General features: G+C 46.1%; 1 protein-coding gene across 4 annotated transcripts in view; it reads right to left on the bottom strand.

The window, feature by feature from the left end:
- The window catches only part of ASB7 (ankyrin repeat and SOCS box containing 7), a 313,217-nt gene that overhangs the window by 259,423 nt on the left and 30,916 nt on the right, over window positions 1–22,878 (bottom strand). For 3 of the 4 annotated variants that reach the window (XM_078683104.1, XM_078683105.1, XM_078683107.1), the window contains exon 2: window positions 21,601–21,688. The exons of the other annotated variant lie outside the window; for it this stretch is intronic. The gene's annotated coding sequence lies outside the window, so the exon portion shown is untranslated. The remainder of the gene's footprint in view (window positions 1–21,600; window positions 21,689–22,878) is intronic. 4 annotated transcript variants of the gene reach the window in all.

Raw genomic sequence — 22,878 nt, forward strand, 5'->3', positions numbered from 1 at the left:
TGGGCCCGGGCATAATCCTAATGGGGGGGGGGGAAGGAGGACTTTAATGTGGTCTTAGACCTGCTGGTAGATAGGTATGGGGATTCCCGCCAGCTCCACACTAGGGCAGCCGCATAGTTGCAGGCTATAGTGGCAGATAACGACCTTATTGATCTCTGGAGAGCCAAACACAGAGATAGCAAAGAGGGAACATGCATGGCCTCTGCTTATGTGACTTGGTCGCCCATTGATCATTGGCTAGCAGTGCTCAATATGGACACCTGGACCTGCGAGGCATCTTACCTGCCACAGACTTTATCTGTCCATGCCCCTGTGCCTTTGGCCTGCCCGAGTTTCAGTACCGAGCACACATGTGGCGCTTGCCGGCGGGTGCTCTGTGGGATCAGGTGTTCAGGGAAAGTATCCAGTCGACCATTGTGGAATATTTTGCGCATAATGTAGGCACGGTTGATTACTGCTAGACCATCGGAGAGGCGTTGAAGACTAATAAGTTGGGAATGTATAGGAAAACAGGCAGGTGTTCTGCAAGCGCTGCGTGGTGAGCCAACACACTTTGAGGTTGAAATCCGTGCACAAGAACTTCAATTCTACACAGACTGCTGATTGGGTAGGTTAGCCAGCATACGTAGCATGTTCAATGAATTTGAGGAAGCAGCTCAGTAGGAAACACATTATTTACGCAAAGACACGCATGCCATATGTTATGGTGGTGAGGGAGACAGGGTGGGCAAGAAGCTGGACGCTATGTTACGCAAACCCTGGGCTAGTGATTATATTGCTGAACTGCGGATCGACTAGGATTACCTTGAGGTTGTTTGCCTCTTGACTACTCCCTCTGCTTCATATCACAGCGCGAACAAACCAATCATGGTTTGTGTCCGGGTAGGGGACATCTCACAATCTTCAATTTTTTTTTGCAATATTACAGACCATAGAGCCCTCCCTCAGCGCGACTAAGATTTTCCTGGATGCCACAAAAGCATTCCATTTCCTCGAAGGGCCATTCCTCTTTTCTTTGTTGGCCCGACTGGGCCTTAGCCCCACTTTCATAAGATTAATCGCTCTCCTGTATGCAAAACCAATGGCACGCCTCCAAGTCAATGGGGTGATCTTGCCTCCCTTCCCAGTCTCTCGAGCTACTCGACAGGGATAACCCGTCGCCTATCCTTTTTGGCATTGTGATGGAGCGGCTGGAGGCTAGGCTCCGGCAGCATCAAACCCATCGAGGCTTGGCTTTCACAACCCATGTGGTACTGGTGTCTATGTAAGCCGACGATGTCCCTTTATTAAAAAAAAACCCTGTGACAATTAGAATGCCCTGATTAGGGACTTCACTAGATTCGGTGGGCTCTCTGGGATTAACATCAGTTCGGGGGATTCTGTGATTTTTTAACTTACGTCGCTGACTGAAGAGTTAGCCTCAGAGTTTCCTTTATGGTGGGAGAGCGGGTTTGGCTGAGTTGCGACTTAAACGACCTTTAGAAGTCTAACTATGGCTGACTGATGTACTGGCTGGAACGACCTGGACAAAGCTTCCGCTCTCTGGCTGGTAGATTATCCCTAGTGAAGACGATTGTGTTACCCACATTTTTCTGTTTATTAATCTCTCACTGCCTCTCCCCTTGAGTTTAAGACGAACAACTTAGATCGCACATGGGGGCGATTGTATGGGCAGGGCAACAGCCACAGATCACATTGGAAGTACTCTCACTCCCATTTGAGCAGGACGTGCTGGGTGCGCCAGATACGGATTTTTACAATCACAGTGCCCAGGAGCAGTTTGCACTTCATTGGCTATACCTCACACAGTTCATGGCTCACACAGTACCAGAACACAATGCTGCTGCCCCGTGCCCCTTTCAGATGGTACTGTATCAAACCACGAAGTGCCCAAGAGCAGCACATGGCACGATTGGCTGCATGGTGTGGGCATGGTACGAAATGCGGAAGCAGGCTAGCCTGGACAACCTTTATGCTCCTTGGGTCCCCTAGATTGGTAATGCAGCCCTTCCCATCACCCAGGATGCCAGCACACGCGACAGACTGCGCAGGATACAACTAGGGGGGCCGTATACACAGAAGTATCTTTCATCACACCACAGCAGTTCCAGCAGGATCGTGACACCTCTCTGTTAGAAAGATTACCTACTACCATTTGCGAGAGCTTTAGAGTCATTTCCTTCAGCACCCCCATGTTTCAGGAGTTTGAGAGCTTTATTGTGAACCCCTTCTCACACAAGCGCATTACCAGCCTATATGCAGGAATGCAGGAGAAAGTGAGGGTGCCTGGAGCCCGCTGATGTTTTGGCAGTTCCCATAACAGAGGTTCAGTGGTGCTTTTATGACGCTCAAGCTCGGGCACTATAGCCAAACTATAGGCTAGGCTTTGTGCACTTTAAATATCTTTACAGGCTTTATTGCACCCTGGAGCGGTTGCATAGGCTGGGCCTCCTAGATGATCCCTGCTGTGTTAGATGATCGGAGCTGTATGATGAGATATGATTTGCCTGGGAGTGGGCGGTTTCTGAAATGGTTAGAGGTCCCCCCGCTGGACCTGCAGAAACAGGGCGCTCTTCGGCTCCTTCTGGTCAAATGACAGACGAGGAATAATTGGGGCCGTCGCCCGGTACTGCAGCTGTCCGACTGGCTCAAGGATGCTGCGTACTGCCAGAACCACTTAACAGATAATTGGGACCCGATACCGGTCCAGTCATTCCCTAAAAATATTTGGTCCCCTCTAGAATCGTATTTACAACTGTGAGATGGGAAAGGAGTGGAGGACGCTGTCCCTGGCGCACAAGATGCAGAATAGAGCATGATATAGCCTAAGAGCTCTCAGATGCGTATGGTATGAGCTACAATGCACCACATTTTAGCAGAGTCCCCTCATTAAGGCAAATGGAGACACCATGGTGAGTGCTCCTGTTACCCCCGCCTTATCTGTAGTTGCGCTTCCCTCCCCACTTCTTTCCTCCCCTGTGTTTTTTCCACAATATTTCTTCACATTACTCCTCGATGATGCCTTGTGCATTGTAAAGTCAATGTTTATTTGACTGAGTTAGTGGGTCGATGGACGGCCTATTTCTATACAATTTGCTACATTGTTTTTTCTATACAGCTGAGTTTAAAACTTAATAAAACAAATCTGAGAGGAAAAAATATTAGTGATGAAAACCCAGAAATTGGCGTCTTTAGATCTCAAAACGACCTTCAACAGGATTTCTTGGGTACTTTTTAGTCTACCTTATATACAGGATGACTGGTCCAAAATTGTTAGGATTTATGAAAGTGCTATACGAGAGTGAGACCCAACTCCATAGTCTCAGAGCAGTGGTAGATGCCGAGGGGCACCAAACAGGGATATCTCCTGGTGCCTCTTCTTTTTGCCCTTGCTATAGAGCCACTGGCGAAAAATTTGCTAATTATTTTTCAACATAAGCATAGAAACACGCACTATGGAACACCCTGTATTACTATGCAAGGATGACAGGCTAATATACAACCAACAACCAAACATATCTGCGCGCATGTTGATAGCCATCATACTGACATTGTTTGGATAAATGCCATGTCTCAGTATTAGACTGGAGGCATCAGTGGTATATCCACAGGACTCTTTAGCTGATCAGCCAGACATCGATCAGCTGAGATCGGATATTGTGTAGACAACATAAAATTTAGATAGCTGTGCACACACTAAAAGGAGTGGCTACGACTGAACATGAACAGATTATTACGATGTCAGTAGTAGTTTTTCGGTAAAACTTGTCATCACTGGCTGGCAGGTTGGTGCTGTCCATGATGGTGCATTACCAAAATGTCTATATTTATTTCAGTGTGCTTCATACATGTATCCCAAGAAGGACTTTGATGAGGCTTTCGAATCTATGAAAATGTTTTTTTTCTTTATTAACAAAATTAGTAATACCAAAAACGTATTAGAGCTATGCACTGCTGACTGGCCGTTTAAAACAATGCACATTTATAAGCCATTTCTCACTCCACAAAATAAATAAAAAGGAGGTAAGGAACAGGCCACTGGAAAAAGGTTTGGATCCTCGGTCATCTGATGTTGTGCCAGAGGAAGAAGGAAGGATGGGATTTCTTATTCACCTATGGAGATAACCACGCTTTAACCCCTTCGATGCTGGCCCGTTTCCGCCGCTGTGCGGTAAACAAACGAACAGGGCGGGGCCGTGACGAACCCCAGCCGTCATCCGCACACGAGCACCGCGGAGCGTGACGGCTGGGGTTGTCACCAGCATGCAAGGGGTTAAACAGGTCCGGTGTATTCCAGTTTAAAAAGGATTTGAGTCTCACAACTGGCATCACTTTGAGTAGCTAAATAAGTCAGAATTAGACTTTTATAGGCAACAGAATTTTCTTTCTTTCAACTCTTGAAATGAGTTTACTGCACGAAGTTGGTAAGAGAAAATAAAAACAAAAAGTCAGCAAAACAACATTGAAAAAAACCAAACATTCTCATTGTTGACTTTTGGTCTTCCCTCAGTAAGGGCATATTTCGGGAACCAAAATGTCAAGTGAGAGAGAGTGAGTTTGTAATATGTAATATATTTGTCCTGTGGCGGTCACCACTGGACAGTTTTAGTTAGGTTAATCGTTTTCATAGGAAATGCAGTTTTTATTTTGCTAATAACTTTTTTAAATATAGTGTTTATTATATTTCAACACGAGTGAACAGTATCCATTTTACAAAGTACAAAAATAAACCCTTGCCACCGATGCACCTTATTGTTCCCGAAAAACACATCTTACTGCCCAGCACATTTGCTAACAGTTACAGCACATTAACTTTCCCGCAGACCAATTTAACAGTCAGTGGTCACAAGTTGACAGAGGATTCTTTGAAAGAAGAAAGACAAAAAAGGAGAGCAAAGGAAAGAGAATTACTAATACTACTCGCCCAGCTTTCTGCACACATGCCCGGTTGTAGAGAGGGGATTAGCCCAGTGCCCGTTACTGCCCATAAGCTGGCACCCTATATGTGTTGGCATTTCTCCAGCGTAGCCCATTGAAGACAGCTGTGTAATGCCACACAATAACTCAACCTTATTCTGTAGTGTCCTCAGCCGAAGCAAGTAAGGGCATACAACTAGGGAATGGTTCCCAAATATCTCTAGGGCGGGAAGTGGCCAGAATCACATCCCAGTATGTCGCCAATTGACTTTGGGAGTACGAAGCATCCAGCAGCCAATCCTCCAGCAGAGGGAATAATCTGCGACCCAAGCACAACACCACTCTCCGCTTTCCCAGAAGTAGTAACAATGCAAACAGCTTGTGAAGCTCCAAGGGGACCCCCTGTACATCTCCCAAAAGGGTGGCGAGTGGTGTGTGGTCTAGTCTGAGCCCTGTCATCTCATCGATAGCATCCATAACCGCCTCCCAATATCGCTGAATGTTAGGGCCCTCCCATGCCAAATGCAGAAAGTTTGTGCAGGAGGCTGAGCATCTGAGGCACTGTGCCTCCTCCAGGAGCCTACTTAAGCACAGCCATTGCGTTGTTCGGTAAAGCCTATGCAAAAATGTAAAATGATCAGCCGCAGCCTGTAGTTAGGCGAAAGTGCTCTGGACAGCGCACAAGAGAACAGCCACTTACCTTCCAGGATGGAAAGTTCCAGTAAAGTCTCCCACGCCAAACGGGCAGAGGGAACTCGAACAGGGGCAGTACGTTGCATGATAGAGTATAACCTAGTAATCAGCGTGGGTGGGGATGGATTCCCAAGAAGTCCCTCCAGCGCAAGCAGCGAGGAGGGCGCAGTAGGGAAGGAAGCATAGGTAGTGCACATGGCTGCATGAAGCTGGAAGTAAGTATATCGTTCGAGCAAGTTTGTTGTGTTCCCTTCAGGCAGCTGCTGCTGCAAAATGAAAGATCCCCCATGGAACACCACGCCCATAGTAGTGAGCTGGAGCCATCTAAGTCTACCGCACACACCTGCATCCTACGTAAATGGAAATCACGGATGCCTATGCAATGGGAGTGATGGGGCAAACAGAGCTTCCAACCTGGTTCGGCGGCAAAGTTCATGGCACGCCCATACTGCGCAGCCAATCATGTCCACTCCCGTCCCTGGATGGGGCAGTGTCCTGAATAGCACCATAGATAACAGCTTTGGAGCTGCCAGATCATACTCCAGAGCCATTTGTGCCATAAACTGTGTAGAGTACAGCCAGTAAAACACAAACTGAGCCTGCACAGTAATAGTATAAATCCATTTCAGGCACTCCCAAGTCCCCCAGCCAGAATGGGAGGGTAAGAGTCTCCCAGGCGATCCTGGGATGCCGCCCAGCCCACGCCAAAGCCACCAAGTTGGATCTCAACCGCCGCCTGACGCTGCCCGTCTGTGGCAGGGGCAGATTAATGAACAAATACAGCAATTTAGGCAATAAAATCATTTTAGCTATTGCTAGCCACCCTGCCTTGGACAGAGGGATGCGAGTCCACACAGCAATACGCTCATCCAACCAGTCCATTACACACCCATAGTTAGAACTCCAAAGTACTTAATTGGTTTCCTCACCCAGAGGAGAAGGAAATCAGAGGGCATTCGTGGGCGAGAAGACAACCGACTTAGCCCAATTAATAGAGATGCTGGAGAGCCCACCAAATCCTATAAATTCCCTGATCAGAGGGTCCAAATTTCTGTCGGGATGCTTGACGTACAACGTAACGTTGTCTGCATACATCGAGACCACCCAGGGCATGAAAGTGAGGCCCTGATTAGCATGATGTTGCTGGAGACGCGCAGCAAGGACCTACTGGCGTTAGAAAAACGAATAGGTGATAGCAAACATCCCGGTCACGTGCCTCCAGAAACCCGAAACAGTGGGGACACCACCCCATTAATTCAAAAGTGCGCCTTAGGATTTGCGTAAAGAAGGCCGATAAGCTGAATTACTTTACGGCTGATTCCCAAGCATTGCTCCGGGCAGACATATACGGCCATTCAAGCTAATCGAATGCCTTAGTGGCAACCAAGAAGATAGCGGTCACTGCCAGTGGAGAAATGTGCGCAAATTGTGTGTGGTGGCTCTCCCCGGCACAAACCCGGATTGATCTGGGCGGGTGATCAAGGGACGTGGTGGGAGGAGCCTTGGACAGAATTTTAAATCATGGATAATAGCCTGTATGATACAAACTGTCGCGGTTCCTTGCTGGACTTCAAGATTGCGATAACAAGTGCTTCCCTTAGTGAGGGGGGCAGTTCACCCTTTTCCAAGGATTCGCTAAACAGATTTAACAAATGGGGTGCCAGCAGGGGCAGGTACTCTCTGTAAAAAGCAGCTAACAGACCGCCTAGGCCTGGTACCTTGTCGCCCGGGAGAGCCCTGATGACCAGGACCACTTCTTCCTTCGTAATGGGTACATCCAAATAGTAGCAATGCCCGTCCCCAAGCCATAACAGTTGAATGGATTCAAGAAATGTGTTGCGATCTGGAAGTACCCGTCTTTACGTTGTCAGATACAAGGAAGAGTAGAAGAACAACATTTCCTCGTGCACAGCGTTCTGGCCAGTGAGCACTACTACCCCAACCCCGAACAAATCCCCAATGTAATCGTTAGCCCAAGGTTTTCGCAACAGTTAAGCCAGGGTCTTTTCCGCCGGATCTCCTTCATCAGATCGTCTGGCTCGTGCCTCCCTTACGAATTAGTGAGTCTCGTGCAGAACAGCCTTTTCAAACTCATTTATTTCGCAGCTTTTGTTCCCCTAATAAGTCTGCCCGCTGACTGAGGTAGTACTCATGCTCAAGGGCTTGTATCTTGGTCTCAAGGTGACATAAGTCACGTCCAAGTTCCCAAAGGATCCCTGCCAGCTTAGCAATGCATTCGACCCAAATTACTGATTTACAAGCATCCCAGAGGTCGATCCCCACTGATCCCTCATTACGACTAAAAAAATGCAACCAGTGCTGTGCGTATAGCCTATCAAAATGCCTGGTTTATCAGCTCACAGGGTGGAAGTCGCCACGTAAATGCCTGATCAGGGTAGCTCGGGACCGAGACCTCAAGCACCACCGGGGAGTGGTCTAAGAGAATCCTTGGCAAATGAAATAACTCACTCACCCATGCATCTACATCTCTAGTTGTGAGCCAGTAGTCAATCCGTGACCATGAGGAGGTAGCTGAAGATAGGCAAGTACCCTCCACCATAGTAACATGCCGGGTCCTCCACTCCTCTATTAACCCATTGTCCTTTAGTAAAGACTGGAGCTTTGCAGCGGCCACAGAGTGGGGGTGGCAGGAGACACTCTGCCACGGGTCCAGGATAACAATAAACTCCCCCCCGCACACTAAAGCTCAGGGCCCAATCGCGTCCACATGCCAACAGAGCTCCGCAAAGTAATCAAGGTCATCGGTATTAGGCCCATACACACAGACCAATCTAATTGGGTGCTCCTCTAAAGATGCCCGTCAACAGCAAATGCCTTCCCTGTTTGTTGTAGACAGCATGCACCAGTGCAATCCCTTCCTGATAAGAATCGCAACACCCTCACATAACTGGAATAGCACGCCGCGTGTTGCTCATCAATCCAGCCCCCCGCCAAGAGAACAGTAGTGTGTTTGGTCAGATGTGTTTCCTAGAGGAAACAAACATAAGCGCAGTGCCGCTTCAAGTATGTTAGTACCAATCTTGCCTTGCAGCTGTCATTTAACCCACGGACATTCCATGTGATCAACTTAAGAGGCGCCATAAATTTAGCCACACTACATATCATGAAGTCAGTCACCTCTCCAGTGTAGAGAAATAAAGCGATGCAGTCAGAAAGGGCAAAGGAGAAAAAGAAAGAAACATTGCAAAAAAGGAAGAACATCCTAAGAATTACTACACCCAACTTACATCAGCCCCCCCTATTGATTCCAAGACACTTCACCCTCCCCTGCAATTGCCGGAAACGATTAACAGAATACATCAACACAGGTATCATCGAAAGAGGATGTGGGAGGAGGCATGGGGACAAGGGAGGGAGGAGGGGCCGGGGGGGCAGGGAGGGGGTGGGGGTTTGACACCAGGCACCAAGCTATCCCCAGCCAAGACAGGCTGGGTGGCTAGAACAAGGGAATGTCCAACATTGCCAAGCCAGGAAGGACAGAACAACCACCCACTAAAGTTTGGAAACAAGCACTAGTAGAGAGGGAATTGTGTGGTACGCCCCATACAGGCACCAATCCCCAGAGGAGGGGTCCCCAAGTAAGAACTGCACAGGTCTGAGAAGGCAGATGTAATATGTTCACTGGTATGGCTGGTGTTTTCATTGCCAGGGGCAAATTTCAAGTCCGTTCCGACGCACGGCAGACCCTTGATGAACTTCGCAGCCACTTTTGGATCAGAAGAGTAGACAGTTTTACCGTAATGGAATATTCATAATTTTGCTGGGTATAGCAGGGAATAAATATCCACAGTCTTTTGAAGGGAGTGCTTCACCAGATGAATTCTCTCCGCGCAGCCTGCACAGCGATGGTGAAACCGGGATAAAAGGAAACGGCGAGTCATTGATACGACGTGGTTCGCTGCTCCCTGGCATGTCAGATGATGATGTCCCTATCTCTGTAGTTTAGGAGCCGAGCGAGGATTGGCCACACAGGGGCACCCGGTGGCGGTCTTGGACCCAACAACCTATGCACTCGCTCTACAATATACACGGCAGAGATGGTCCAAACAGTTCTCCAAGCATTTGTTCAACATAGTCCTCGATTCGCATCATTGTAGTGGACTTCGCCACTGCCATGATCCCCATGCCGCTCCCATGATCCTCATGTTGTTCCTCCTTGACCGGGCTTCCAAGTCCTTATTTTTACTGAAGATTCGTTCAAGCACTTTCTCTATGCGGAGGAGCTTCTCTAGTTCCACGCTGCCGTCGTCCTCCACTGTAGATGTACGCTGCTCCATCTAGCTTATTCGCTCATCATGATTCGAGACTTTCTCTTAGAGGTGGTCAAGTCTGTCAGACAGAGTCAGTTTTGTTATCAATAGTAGTGAGGGATTATTTCAAGTCTTTGAACATGGCATGTATATCAGGCACCTGAGGGTCACCTCCACTAGCCGCAGAATCAGTAGGGACCTCCTCCAATTGCAACTCCATACCTCGCAGGGGCCTCTGCTGTTCAAATGGCAGCTTTGTTTGTTAACTGTCCGTTTTGCGCATGGTGACAAAAGAAAAGAAGGGAGGAGGAGCCCGCCCAATCACAGTATGGTCACTTGTCAATGGGGCAAGCCAGTCACAGCAAGCACCATCACCAATCATAATTCCTCTCCTCCGACTGGCAGCTCCCCAGAAGCTTTACACACTCAAGCATCAACCTCACTGGGTGTCTCACAGTTGTATCACTTACACTGGGGTAGCCCCGGCCCAGAGTCCTTCAATAAATTCTCTCTATGCTCTCATTGCTGGTAATACCAAGTCTTTCACTGCTGTTGGCCAACGGTCCTCTCTGCATGACATCGCCTCGTTTGCACCCCGGGGGGAAACCCGCACATCCCCGGCTGTGTATAGTCAGACGCCATGAGGTCTCCTACTTCATTAGACCTTCACGGCCCACGGAGTACACCTCTGCCGCACTCCTCCGCACTGTGACGCTCTCACTGTGCGGGCGACCCCTGTATCCATTTTCAGCGGCTGTCTGCCGGTCTCTCACCTCAAGCCGCGGCCTCAACTGGTCTCCTCTCCAGGGCAGGACATGCCTAACCTGCTCACCCTGTCCTGCTCGGTCATCCGCAGCAAGGCCTCCTGATTCAACTGGCCTTTGCAGCCCACAGAGACTGCTCCAGCTTCACCCCTCTGATAGGCCTCACTCACCACGCAGCAGGTGACTCCTCCATCTTTGCCGTGCCTCGGTCCCAAGTTAAGCCACACCACCTCAATTACTTCACAGCGTCTAAATCAGGGCTCAAACAGCATAAAGAAAGCCCTCTCATCATTCCACAGTAAGAGGTGTTCCCCTACACAGCCCGGCCTCACGCTGTGGGTGCGATGTCCGCAGATAAATGCCGTATGAACGTTCTGGCCCACAGAGCTTCAACGAAAGGCAGCCATCTTGCAGCCGGGCTCTCTAGCCCCCTCATTTTGCTAGTAACTTTGGAGCCGTTTAACAAACCTTCACTAAACTTTTTTTTTAAATTCCCGTTTGCATAGTTTGTACATGGAAAATTCCAGGGTAATCTGTCAGGCAGGGGCTGGAAAAAAATGGGAGGTTCCGAAACACAAAATCCCCATGTGTTTTCCATAGAATTTTTTGTGAACGTTATATCGAAAAAAAACTGCTAAACATAAACACACCAAATTTGGCAAGAGGTTAGTTCTTGGTCTAAAAAAGCTGCAGCGAGCGCTCTGCTTAGCTGCCACCAACCTGAAGAAAAATGTTGCAAGGAGCAATGACAGTACTTGGAGACTTAGTCACTTGTCCTGAAGTTAAATTTAACAACTAATATAAGGTGGCGGGGTAGGGATATCCTGCCCCACAGTGGAATGGGGTGCGGCATTGAGGGGCAGGTGGGGTCCAGGGGCTACAATGTTTTTTTTCAAAAACACTGCAATCCCACTGGAGTCCCGCAAGACTTCCGTGTGATCGTGGCATGCCCAAACAATTTCTCTTAAATGGCAGCCTGAAGCTTCCCTGAATTACTAAGTGGAGGGGAGACTCATCCCCCCTCCTCAAGGCCCTTATGGCCCCGGGGACCACATTCCCCAGGACTACTACTACTATTTTTCCTTTAAAAAAAAAAGGGGGAATGGTGTTAGGTTATTCTCTCCCCGCCTAGACAAGAATGTGTCCTGTGATCCATCACTTAAATTTTGTGGACAGAGATGCAGGGCCCTTCTCCCCGAGTCTTAATAGGTCCCCCCTCCCTAAGCCTGTAAAGGCCACAGCATTTCCATCCGCTGGGACATAGTGGTTTCCCTGTTTGCAGGTACACAGGCAGCGAAGGAATGTCTGTGCTCACGCGGCTGGAGCTTTAAAAATGCTCCCATCAAGTGGGATCAGACTTTTGTTTCCCTGCCTGCGCTCTTGCAGAAATTATCCTCCCCGCTCTAAAAATCAGCCCAAAACCTTCCAGGAAGGAGCGGAGGTGCAAGAACATTTTTTTTAATGTTTCATGAAGATTTGTCAAACAGCGGCAATGTTATTAGGAAAACAAAAAATGGATTGTAAATAGAAACACTGCAATCCTATCTATAACTACGCAGAGGCAACAGCCACTGGGTTCCATATATTATACACACACACACACACACACACACACACACACACACTTGTGGAGACAACCAAGAAAAGAAGGATGTGAAGAAGGGGGAACCAAGGCGAAAATACACTGGGGAAGGGAAAGGGTGGCAGAGATGGGAAAACACATTCTTTAAAGAGCATAGGGAACCAAACTTTCCTTGCAGTAAAGATAGTTTGCGATAATCTGTCAATTATAGACATTTGTCATAAAAGGTAGGTGCGAGGCAGTTTTACATTATAATTCACCAATTTATGCTTTATCAAATCAATTATTGATTTAATATGCTCCACCCCGTGGACGACACAGTGGCCATCCAGCACTAAAGTGCAAACAACAATTATATATGGGTTCATCAGAATTGCAAGGTTCTCAAAATAAAAGCAGCTAAAAAAGATGGCTGTGACAGCATTTTTTTTTTATAAAGTTACCATGATGTTCAAGAATGTAAAACAATATATATATATATATATAGTTTTACATTCTTGTCTATATATATATATAGTCACAGAGAAATGCAATGACCTTGTTTAACCTGAACTAACCCGAGCAGAAAAGCTGGCATTTCAGCCTTTGCTTCTGGAACCACAACATTCCTCAAAAACGAAGAGACTCATCAGGTGAGAAGAAAAAACACACAGAATACAAGTGACCTTTCACCCAGAAAAACCGTTTCTATAACTCTACTCCCTGTTCTGGGCCCTTTCTAAAAGCTTCATTTAAATACTAATGGGAGTCGGAACATGTGGACTCCCTTACCAAAAAGCAGACAGATTTTTATTGGAAAACACAATACGTCTAGTGGCAAAGCCCGTGGGCCGATGTTAAGTCAGTGGGGGACAGGGACCTTACAACCCCCCAAAAAATAAAAAATAAAATATTTTTTTTTCAAACCACACTAAAATATATGCAAGTCCTACCTATCGAACTGCAGGAAGGAACTCCAATCAGACTATTAGAAATGGACAGCAAGCTTCGGGGCAATAGGTGATACAGAGATAGCAGTGATAGATGGGCATGCACTGAACTTTTTATTTTATTTGCGAAATCCAGCAAAGATGTTGCTGATGCAGATATGCATCACACACATAACTAATATGATTGCCATTTCAAACTTTCAACAAAAAAAAAAGAAGAAGAAAAAAGAAAACCGGACAAACACTAGAGCAAAATCCATCCTTGGTCCAGGAGAGATAAAGGCTAGGGTGTCCAACGCGAGTCATGCCTGCCTGCCTGCCTACCTACCGTTAGCATCATGTTGTCCTTTAAACCATATCACATACATCTTACTCCCTCTGGGTAAAATCAGGAGCCATTCATACACTGTGTTCCTGTTTAAAGAGAGAAGTTTGATAAGAAAATGTACACAAAAAAGTGCAATGACTGTGAATGAAAAAGAAATAAGAGGAAATTGGCTTTATAGTGAGTGCAACAGAATCCAGACCTCGAATACACCTGGACAAAGATTAGACTTGACATTTTTTTAAATGCCCAAAGGGGAGTGGAATACAGAGCATTTGTAACTGATCAGAACGAATGCTTCTAATGTTTTCTTGAAAATCTTCTGTTCAAAGACAAAGCATGGGGCTGAGCGGAGGCCATTCTTCCTGCATGAATACCGAACTGACCGAGGGCAGTTCCCTGAACCAGTAACGAAGCAACAAGTTCCGGGAAACCCAGATTCTTTTACGGGGGCACTGGTAGGCGTGAGTACAGCAGCCACCTGGTACAATAAATGGAGAATCAAAACGTGCAGAGATAGCGCAGACCCAAAACCCTGATGAAATTGCCGGTAAATATAACTTGGCAATGAAACATGTTGGTTTTTAGTATAGTGGGCACACAGCATGGAATAAAATTAGACTAGCCAGTGTAGCCTAGCTCTTTGTAAACGGTGGTGGGACCAGATCTCGATGATAGAGTTTGGCAATCCACACTGGGTCACTTACACAGAGCACTTATATGTTTTTTTTTTTCTCGTCTGCACAGTTTGTTATCCCCTTTATGTTGTAAGTTGGCAGATGCTGATGATGAGAACGTGAGGACACAGGCGAGTACCAGTCTGTTAATTCCTCCCCGGGTGCTGCTCCCGTGAGGCTCTGCCAACTCCCCTGCCCCTTTTTTATTTTTCTTAAAGACAACATTGTCTTAGAAGGGTAGAGTGAGGGTAGTAGGTTGCCACAATATTATCACACACACGTTTTTAGCTTTGAATCAGTGACCCTATTGTGCACATTGAGACAGGAAGGTTTATAGATATATCAACTATTGAGCAGGTAATAAAAATACATGGGAGATCATTTACTCCACATTATTTAGGGGCAGGTCCTTTGTTGTTGAGAGGGTGCAGAGTGGGGGGGCGACCTGTTTAAACCCCGATATTCCCCCTTAGGCTCCTAGTAGTTCAAAGACAAAGCAAAACAATGAGTTAATCAAGTGAAGTTATGACACTCAGTTATATCGTGTTTAATGGTTATCACACAAACAAGAGAAGCCAGGGATTTCAATTTAGAATCTCCAAGAAGTCGACTCCATAGTTTTTATTTTATTGGAAAATGCACTGTTTCAGACATTCTGTAAATAGGCTTTTGTTTAGGTAATTAGAAAGGTATAACTGGCAGATCGATTGTGGAAGTTAACTTTGGATAAGAACAAGAGGTCACTACGCTTCACGTGTTCAACCTCTTAATATAACAGGGAAAGTGGCGGGTGGAAAGGTTTGAGAGGAGGAAAGGTGGTAAGGTAGGGTGGAAAATATTTTCCAACAGCAGACCTACAGAGGTCATTTGGAAGCTACATTTCATTGATGGACCAGGATGGCCTTTTTATGCCACATAACGTACACCGTGTCTCTACAGACCAAATTTTATGACAGAGAATGGTTAAATGTTGTGTAGCAATAAGTAGAGCTGCCTCGGGAGGACGCTACAAAGAAACCCAGTAGTATCACTCTTCCACACCAGCACAGATTAGATCCAGTAAGGCCACAATCTACAGTAGCAGCAGTAAACAGTACTTTATCCAGACCAAATAAAAATAAATCAATGATAAAAAGGAAGTGATTAGACGTACCGAAGGTGACAGTTCTGAGGATCAACAGGTGCACAATTAGGGACATTTCTGGCTTCAACCCTGTTGCTTTCAAAGAAGGGTGCTTCCTGCTGAGACTAGGTGTTCGTTTTATCCCTCCACCCAGCCACTGTAACATGATACAAGTCTAGGATAGACACCATTGAAAATAAACATTGATCAAATTCACTTTGGCTAATACTTTAGTCATGATCCTGGAGAAAGGAAGCGCTACCATTTACAAAGTAACAAATGGCAGAATCCTGCAACATTTTGTAAACCAGCATACATTTCCATTTTCATCAATCTATGGCAGAGATTAGTAGTCGTCTCCATCACCTATTAAGGTAACGGGTATGTCAGTATTCTTAAATAAACAACTTTATTACCAAGGTATATACCTGCATCTTGCTACTTTACTACCAAGGAATCCATGCGCTCTGGGGATCTCAGGGAAAGTAAAATTCTTTGATTACACTGAAAGGCCATTTGGAACCCCATTTTGATCCTTTGCAGAAGACTAGCATGTGAAAATCCAGATGTTTTGTAATGAAAGACACACAAATAACCAAGATTTGATTGCATATAATTAAAGCAACATGGATGACAACGCAATGGATGACCTCCCTTAGTGCTAAAATATGATACCGGTTTGGGATAATCAATATATGCTAATGAGAGGGTAAGCTAACAGTAGTGTCACATGGAATCTCTATTTAAAGGCTGTGTCTTAGTTGCAACATTAGGCTTTTTTTTCCTACTTAAATGGGCACTGGGAGAAAGATAAAATAATCTAAAAACCTACTATTCCGGTTCTAGTCATCACCTAGACGATTAGTGCCTTCCAGGAATGAGTTCCACCCTCTATACTAGTCAGAGAACCTCTAGAAGAGCTGCCAATATTCTACGCCATCACCCCTGGACAACCACCTATGCATTTTGAGTATATGCCTAGATTGTGCAGGAGCAGAACTGTTCTCAGTGTTGGTATTCACTGCTTAGATTTCCCGGTCTTTAGAGAATCCCCCTAACCCACTTCAACTTTCAAGAAGCCTTCAACTCTAGCCTCTTTGCATCACCTTTGTTTATAGCTGGATTCCTTTTTCGGTCTCGCACCTGGCGACGCAGCGCGAAGCGCTGTTGCCAGCGAGACCTATTGTCGCTAACTTGGCTCTCAAGGGAGACAGGAGATGGGCACGCGCAGGCCGGACTGGCAATGTGAACGCGCCGCACCGATCTCCTGTCCCCCTTGGGAGCCAAGTCAGCATGCAATTTCACTTTCATTTTTTTTTTTTAACTCGCCCCATCGTTGGAGCGGCCCTTGCGGGCCTGCTCAGTAAATAAACATTTGCACTGTGCCTTCATCGGCACAAATGAAGAATCCCCCACTCACCCAGTGTGGCAGCTGGCTGCGGCGCGGTACTAGAGCACGCCATCTCCTCCATATTCCTGAATGCACGATGCGGGGCTCCCTCCTTAGGCATGGGAGTCACGCACTGCTATCTGCCGCTCTCCCGGGACTTCAGCTCCCGCACTTGTTCTTTGGCGCCAGGGCTCCCTCTTCACCACGGGAGCCCCGGAAGGGTACAGGCGCTGCCTACACCGGCCGCACACGCGAGCCTCAGGGCATGCAAAAATTACATGAACCGCGCATGCGCGGGCAGCCCTCGCAGGTCTCCTCCACGCCCGGATGTGGAGCTGCTTTCTGTTTTGCCGTTCCCTGCCTCCGAGCCTGAGACGGGGCTGCATAAGCAAGGTCAGAGGTCAAACATGCCATCTCAAATTCTTCCGCAGGTGAGTGACTAGGGATGCATGGCAGGGACTGTCGGCCTGTGTGTGAGAGGTGCACGTGTCTTGTTTTTGTATAGTCTTTGAATAGGTATTTTACAAATACCAGGTATCACCTGTGAGACGGCTTCACGGTGCGTTCATATGCAGTAACATGACAAAGCCCCAGTTTCGCACTGACTTTGCACTGGATCATAACTTGGAACCGATGAGGCAGTAATCAGTATCTAAATTTAGATCTGTTCTTAATCATTTTAAAAATAAACTTGTACGACTTGAACCTTTCGGCGTGTCTCAGAAGGACAGTCTGGATTCAGACAGCCAGCGGGACGCGTTTCACATTTGCCCATCCACCAACCTCATTATCTCATTGGTTGCGATTGAACTGCACCTGCCACTTCCGATGCAGAACGGGTACATGGGGGTTGGCCATGGTAGCACACGTTGCAGCCAAGCAAAGATGCAGCCAGCGGAAATGCCTGTCCCAAATGAACGGTGAGTCAGTGTTTAATTCGTATTTACTGCACCCCGGGTGCAGCTGAGCCACACCTCATCCTCTGGTGGTACACTACCCTCTCCCTGTGTGCGATCGCAACAAGACAGCACAGGTTAACAGTGGGCGCTGTGCAGCTTTTTGGGAAATTCGACACAGGAGTGAGCAAAGCGCTGCGAAGAAAGCAAAGCTTCCATGTGTGCTTTAACCACGGCTCTCTGTGAACTCATTACCATTGCTAATGCAGTGGAGTCTAGACACAATTAGGGCTGTTTTTGAACCAACATTGGAAGCAGGCCCACAATTTTGAGATTTTCAAACGTGAAACTCAGTAAAATAATAAAGAGAAGGCACTAACTAGGCCAGTAGTTCGGCCTTTTGCGACAGTGTACACGCCGACAGAGGCACAAAAGACAATGAAGGGCGGGCCCATATGCACACAAGCAGATTGCGTATGTGCCTACAGCCGTTTTATCGACCTTCAGCAGACATACACGCATGCACCCATGTACACTGAACAAGAAACATGCAGCCCTTCATGCACATGGACCCACAGTTGTACATAATCCTAGAAGAGTAGATAAGGAAACATAGCAAAACACCACACACCAGCAGGAGGCCCAGGTTGAAGTATAATACCGGAGCACAGGAAAATGTGCACACATTGGAGCCTAGGAGTACGCGCAGCGGGGTGAATTAGTTTATCAACATGCGTGGTGCACAAGGCAATTTACTCACAGAGAGGGAGAGAGCAGAGGGAGATGCGTACCAGGACCGTACTGGAAGATGTGCCACGTGGAAGCACAGTGTAATGTACCTAGACTTTTCCTTAGGAGTCCGATGTCTCCTCCCCGCCTCCCCCCTAGTGGCACTGCCTACGCTCACTCCTGCCACTGCCTCCACTGAGAATACCAAGCCAGGCTGTGAAAAACCAAAGGGAGCGAGCGTGTTTCCAACACAGGGGGGTCCTTACCCCCAAGAAAATGTTTCCATTGGCCCTCTCCATATTTTAAAAAGGTAAGTAATTCCTCAACAGATTTTCCCATAGAATTGGAACTTCAACTGGCGCACGCCTGGCTACCGTTCTGCAGAGGCCAAGGATAGGATGAGCACGTAGTAAGAGCACATTTAAGAGTGCAGCACTGTCAGAATCTCGCACTGACTTTAGCCTCAACCCCAGAGCGCGCAGTGCTGTTGCATGAACACCAATCCACTTCCTGAGTACAGCCCCATACCTAAAGCAACTCACTCACCGTATGCGCTCACATGAAAAACATAAGCTCAAAACAAAACGCCTGGGAAAATACACTGTTACGAGATAGGCAACATATCCCACACAACATGAAGTTAAAGTGCGAAATGTAACAGAGAACGCATCACTGACTCAAATTATCTAAATAATTTTCGCATACATTGTCAACAAAGAAATCATTGTCTGCCTGTAGAGTTAAGCACTTGAAAGACAGGGTAAGTTTTAAAATACAGTCGATGCTAACTACCCGCCGCATATAACACAGTCACACTCACATTTGTTCTCTTTCTCGTTACTCCTCATTCTCGCGTCACACGCTGCCATAAGAGACAGACAATTAGTGTTGATTAAACAGAGCCAGTCTTGCACTGTTTACACAAAACTAACGGGCTGTCAAAAAGCAGCGGTATGTGTGTGTTTTTCAGGGGGAGGATAGTGAAAGGAATCCTAGTCCCCATGATGGCGAGCCCCACTGCCACACACTGGTACAAATTAACCACTGAATGTACCTCAGGGGAGCACTTGATGATGCGCCTCTGAGGAACACTGAGTGGCGTGCCTCATGACAGCACCTGGTGCTGTACACCAAGGCACTGGATGCTGTTGTTCAGGGCCATAGAGTGTAGACATTAGCGGCTGTGTGATTTGCAGTGAGGGACAGGGTGATGTCAGAAGTTGTATGAACAAATGTGCAATATAGCACACACTTCGATGTGCTGTAGTTAGACACAAAGGGTGTTATCATAGAGGGCTCAAATTCAACTGGTCCTATTTTTAGGTCTAACCTAGGCAGTGCATGTACTGCTCTGCGAGACATGATGTATCAAGAGTATGACTTGAAGCCCCGCCTACAACCCCCCCATATTTTTCATTGGCTTGTGTCATTGTCTGTCGTAAACGCTGGCTTCTGATTCATGAATAGGCTTGTAGGTCCCGCTTTAGTACCGCCTTGTCTTCATTTGTAACCTCCTATTAGGACTGGCCCTTTTACTTCTATAGTTACACTGTATGTCTTATTCAGTCTGTAAACACTATTTTATTTAATAAGTTGCGCCTACTGAATGCATGACATGCTTTCCTGCGACATACAGTGTGCCTTGTGCACTTTCCCTTTCCAAGCAGCCCTGGACAACGGCGCAGCTTCTTTGAAGTTAAATAGGTTTTGCATCTACAAGAATTTGAGCAAATGACAATGCCTTTTTGTGTTAATTATCAAAACAGATAAATTAAAGGCATTATCATTTACAATGCCAATAGCTTAAACTCTCATAAATGCGAGACCTATTGCATTGCATGTTCTAGAGTTCTTCTTGGTCAAAAAAAGTTAGCTGAACCAACAATTCAGAATTTGTTCTACACTGGAATTGTGTAGTCTTGATAGAAAAGTATAAGAGTTATGGTTGCCTGCACCCGTTGAAGAGAGAACAGGAAAGGAAAGATCTTCCTTAGGATTCTCAGTCGACTTAGCATCCAAAAGTCTGAAAAGATCACTGGGTTTGGGTACATACAACACTGATGGTGTTGAACCACTTCAAATTATTACAATTAATATTTTACTTCTTAACCCTACAGCATTGATGAACTTTACGATGGCATTACTCAAACACTTGGGCTGTGCTATCGGTTATTAAAGCGGGGACTTGGCACATACGTAACGAAAAACACAATGGGTTAAGGTGTGACGGGTTAGGACTATAAATTACCTATTTACACAGGTGTCATATACTCACAATCTATGATACCCTATGTGTGTTGTCCTTTGTATCCTTTGTTATACATACAATGTTATTATGGTGAGTCACATTATTTCAACACATTATTGCACAGACTAGTGGACTGCATCGTATAGCATGGCTACTGTTTTGAGTTGTAATAATTTATGGTTGCAGTAAAGAAATGTTTTTGTTTTTCCTTTGATCACTGTGGAAATATCAAAACGTGTGGTGACTGAACCAATGTAGTGTCCTTGGTGCAGGGATTTAGTATGTATGTAATTTGCTGTACGTATGATGTGTATACTACATATGTCTTCCAGACTTAAGAAATCACTGCTGTAAATTGCCAGATGAAACATGTTGGGTAGTGGGTGCTCCAAGAAGAAACAATAAAAGGAACTTAACTCTAAGACAACGCAATGGACTGCTGTGTGATTCTTGGTTATGCTCAACAGGCTTTATAAACAACACTGGGACACAGATGATGTCCAAGATATTGACTTAATTTCATCTGCATTACATCCTTTGGAATCTTAGTGGCAATCAATCAGTATTGTGGGTAAAGTTGCAATTATAGAATCTGTTTTTAAGCATGTATGGTTTAAATACTTGACTTTCACAAAAACTAAATGTAGATTTAGAATATATATTTTTATAAGGAATGCAGCCCAAGACTAGTGTACGGTGCCTATTGATTTGTTAAAAGAGGACATTGCTGATGAATAATATTTGAAGTGTGATATCGCAATTTTGCTGGAAGTTAAAACAAAATAATTGAAGGCATCAATAAGGACAATTTTAGCAATGAAAGGTGGTAGATGGGTCATTTACACAGCACAGGGAGTACATTATTCGAGTATGGATTCCTCTATATTGCCCTTAGTATCTACTTCTTTGTAGGAAGCCATAGAAGCAGCCCCTGGGGGAATCAACAAGCAGTAGCAACTCTGCTTTGTCATCAGACTGTGCCGCTCCAAAAAATGCCTCCTTGAAGTGAACCCTCCTGAGATATTTCCTTAAGTGCAGACTTCTAGCTGTCCATACCTGGCACACCTTGTTTGTGTGTTTCTAAATGATCGGCTGGGCTGAGTCCCCCCACCTGTCCCTGGGCTCCTTCAATCTGCTTCATGGGCTGTAAGGGAAAATAATAGGCATTAGCAGCTGCCAAGTAATTGCAAGAAAGCATTGCTAGATGGTTGGGCATGATCTTACAAGCATCCAAGACACTCCTAAACTTGTAAAAAGGGCACATGTCTAAAACACTGAAAGAGGATTTAATAGCTGTGCAGGAGTTACCGGCAGCCCAAATTGTTGCTATGTACATTGTTGGTGGCACAAACACTGAAGGAGTCATCACTTGCACCAACACATGCCGAGGCTATGCGGGACCAATGATGGCTTCTTTTGTACTTCAGGACTCATTAATGGCATCCTAAACAGCACTTTGGAGCTAGTACTTGCTGCAAAGGGACCACATGGTGACTTACCACTGCCTCCGCACTGTAGGAAACAATTAATACAAGTCCAGTTGCCCCCGACAGTATTAAGAGTGGCCAAGGCACAACATGAGGCAACAAGAGTAGGTGAGATATCGTAGAAAAGATCTGATTACGCATTAAAGGCGCTCTATAAACTGAGGCAGTAATGGCAGACCATATAAACTCATGTGACATTGATGGCAACAGAAGCTCCATATAGGGCAATTACCAGTTGCCAAGGCACATTATTAGGCCTTAAAGACTGCAGAGGAAAGCTAGAGCAACAGGTTTTTTTTTAATTTCCTCATTCATAGAACTGAGCAGCATGCACAGTACTCAAGTGTTGGATACACTTACAAAGACAACATTCCCCTTCAATTGACCTAGTTAGCATTACAGGCCATAGTAATTCCACCACTTTCCCTAAATGCTCTTGTTCTTCAACGGACAGCCCTGTGCAACATATTAAAAGTTTCATTTTGCTTCACACACCAGACCATAGCCATCCGCCATTCCTCCTGGCTTGGAGAGCGGACAGTTTCCATTTCCTGGCAATGTCCCTCTGCGCAATCAACTTTATGATTCCTACCAAGATGTGATCTCTTATGCGGCTCTCCAAATCTTTCAGGATACCCAGGAGCACCACTCTAGGTAAAGGTTCCACATTCCTCCCCAAGATAAGGGACAGAGTGGCAATAATACTCCTCCAGTAAGCCACAATGAGTGGGCAGTCCTATATATTATGGAAGAAGCCCCACTCCTCCCCATAGGAGAGAAAGCATGTAGGTGCAGGAGTTTTGTGTACTCAGACACTCTATGGGGTGTAATGTAGATAGTAGGTAAG

The sequence above is a fragment of the Lissotriton helveticus genome, chromosome 3_1 (genome assembly GCF_964261635.1).
Source record: "Lissotriton helveticus chromosome 3_1, aLisHel1.1, whole genome shotgun sequence".
Taxonomy (NCBI): Eukaryota; Metazoa; Chordata; class Amphibia; order Caudata; family Salamandridae; genus Lissotriton; species Lissotriton helveticus.